The 3,190-nt window shown below is 37.8% G+C and overlaps 1 non-coding gene across 1 annotated transcript; it reads right to left on the reverse strand.

Moving 5' to 3' along the window:
• Nucleotides 1-1,351: 1,351 nt before the first annotated feature.
• Nucleotides 1,352-1,515, reverse strand: LOC127620430 (U1 spliceosomal RNA). The gene has a single exon (XR_007967717.1). It is a non-coding gene; the product is annotated as a U1 spliceosomal RNA (small nuclear RNA).
• Nucleotides 1,516-3,190: the final 1,675 nt, after the last annotated feature.

Below are 3,190 nucleotides of genomic sequence, written 5' to 3' on the forward strand. Positions count from 1 at the left end.
TGGGGGAAATTGTAATGTTTAATAATTAATTTTATTATGAAAATAAAATTTAGCATTGAAGCAAGGTAGATTTTGTTTGTATATGTGGTCAATAATAGTTCTTGGAAAGAAAATCGGAAAAAATCGGTATCGGCAGGTCACACTTGCAAAAAATCGGAAATCGGCCAAGAAAATTGCAATCGTTGCATCTCTACTTTGTACCAATCACGTTTTCCCCCAACTGTAACTCATTCATGAGCGTTTTTTATGTTTTGCCCATATGTCAGGTAAAATGCAGAAATGTCTAGCAGAGGAGGTGACATTTCTGCAAGGTTTACGCAATTTGTTCAAGAAGTGTTTAAGGCAAATATCAAGTTATATTGAAATGAGCAAGAGTTATAGTGCACGTCCCTCCTTCAGAAGTCTGTTTCTGATCACCGAAACATTGAGTATCTCCACCGCAACAGGCCTTCAATTGTTTCCCTCTCTTTTTATATTTAGACCATAATGGGGTATATAGTAATCAAAAAATTAAAACGGCAACATTTTTTAAAACTTCACAAACTCATGTTTCAGTAATGAGAACTAAAAAGTTGTGTAGGTACTATGACAAACAAAATTTTAACTTTTATTTGGAGAGAAAAAATAAGAACTGCTTACCTGGTAGCCATCTTGAGTGTCACAGTCAATTATGTCCCTTCCAACAAAATTTCTTGAAAATGTTAGTTCCTTGAGGACTTAAACAATGATTGAAAATTGTTGCGGAGGATGAGAAAATTGGTCTTGGACACATTTATATTCCTTATTGTTGTCACTACATTTACCAGTGATCAACAAATACCACATGTTTCTTTACTGTAAATGTTTATAGTATAACATGCACTGAAGCTTTTTATTTTTTTTAATTATAAATATTTCCATCTCAAAGAACACAAATCCAATCATGGACACGTTGCGGTAATGAAACATTTCCCCTTAAATGTGGAAAAAACAACAAAATTGGTTTTTATGATGTCATTTGAAATAATGTGCAAAATAGTACATGAAGAGATGTTTATAACTGTATCCTTCTTATTTTGATAGCATTTACTTTTATCATCAAAATGTTTCATGACACCTCATATGTCTAATTTCGCGAGAATCACCCAGCTACACAATGATCCAACGTACAGAAATAATCCCTGTGCAACATAGCTCAAACGATGCAAAATTAAAGTTTTGGACAAAATCACAACTTGAACGTGATTGAGGTGCATAAAAAGAACCTTAAAACGAGCCTTTCATGCTTGAAAACACTCTAAAGTGGCTGTACTGAATGTACATGCTATATATGTTAATATATTAATGTTTAATCTGTCTTTAACCAGATAATCAGGGGAGAGCGCGAACGCAGTCCCCCACTACCAGAAATTATGCAGTCGAGATTCCCACATTTGGGGAATTCGCAGGGGTCAGCACAGTCGGAGTGCAATGACTGAGCCTCACCCTGGGTGAACCACCTTCATGATCATAGTGTCTCTCCTGCCAGGTAAGTATGAATTTAAAGCGAGCCAATCAGAGGAGTCATTCTGCTCACTACTATTCACGTCGATGGTGATACACATTCAAATACACATACTTCATGACTAATACACATTGTTATTACATGTTATTAACAAATATTTACAATTACACCCAATCAGCATTGAGCTCCAGACTATGGAGGACCTAAAGTGACAATATTAAAAATAATTGCAAAGAATTGTAAAAATATTTAAATAAAGTGTACACGGAAACAAAACATTTTCATATCAGACATAAACTAGTACTTAAAAATCACAAGGTGGTATTTATCAAGGCTCCTTGGCATCCTGAGAGGAATAAGTCAACACGGAAGTCACTATGATGTTCTGGTGCAGAGATATGCAATTTGTTACTTGGTTGCTAGGGTAACCCCATCTAGTTGCTATGCTGTTACCAGGGTGATACAATACATGGCTCCTTGCCATCCTGAATAAAATAACTCAACCAGGAAGTCTCTCTGTGTTTTTTTCTTTACAATATTTTGCATTAATAATCATGATTTAGTAGTCCATAAACAGTGATGGTGACTCCGTTACAATCCTCCATATTAGAGCTCGACCGATAGTGGATTTTGCTGATACCGATAACTAATATGGGGTTCAGCTGGACAAGACACACCCAGGCCTGATTACAGCCAGCCCTGTTCAATCAGATCAACACCTAAAGAGAACATTTTCAGCAGCAAGAAGTTGACTAAAAGGTCTCACCCAGCACAACACTATGCCAAGGTCGAAAGAAATGTCATAAATGAGGAAAAAGTTCATTGAAATAGATTTGTAACCCTTTCCAGACTGATGAATTTCAAAGGCTCTGGGACTCCAAAGAAACACAGTGAGAGCCATTAACTCCCAATGGAGAAAACGTGGCACAGTAGTGAACCTTCCCAGAAGTGAATCCTCCAAAAATCCTCCAAGAGCACAGATACGACTCATCCAGGATGTCACAAAAAAGCCAAGGACAACATCCGAGGAACTGCAGGCCTCTCTCGCATCACTAAACTGTTCATGACTCCACTATCAGAAAGACACTGGGCAAAAATGCCATCCGTGGAAGAGAGACGAGACAAAAACCACTGCTAACCCAGAAGAACATTAAAGGGCACCTATTATGGAATTTTGAAAATTACCTTTCATGTAGTGTGTAACAGATTTAAGTGAACAAAAACATCCTGCAAAGTTTTATATATGAAAGTTCACCGTAAAAAAAGTTATTGTCTCTCAAAAGTAGGAGTCGACTCTGAGTCAATGTAATGAATCGTTTTTCCAACGAGTCATTTTCCTTTTCGTTGTGACGTCAAGATGAAAAGTTATCAAATTGGCCGCGCCCACTCACTGCGCGCGCAGACACCAGGGAAAACTTGAAAACATCATGTCGACAACAAGACGCTGTGTTCTGAAGTGCGTATCAAAAGTGACCTTTTTTCCACTGCCCAGGGACGAGCATGTGAAGAATCAGTGGCTAGAGTTTATATTTACAACTATACCACACAAGTATCGCCCGAACCTTGTGCTGTGTTCGCCTCATTTTAATGACGATTGCTTTACGAACATGAACGCTTTCAAGTGTGGATTCGCGAGCCGGTTGATACTGAAGGAAGGTTCAGTACCAAGTTTATTTGGATCAGCTTCCTTCTCTGAATCATAACCTG

Source organism: Xyrauchen texanus, chromosome 26 (genome assembly GCF_025860055.1).
Source record: "Xyrauchen texanus isolate HMW12.3.18 chromosome 26, RBS_HiC_50CHRs, whole genome shotgun sequence".
Classification (NCBI taxonomy): domain Eukaryota; kingdom Metazoa; phylum Chordata; class Actinopteri; order Cypriniformes; family Catostomidae; genus Xyrauchen; species Xyrauchen texanus.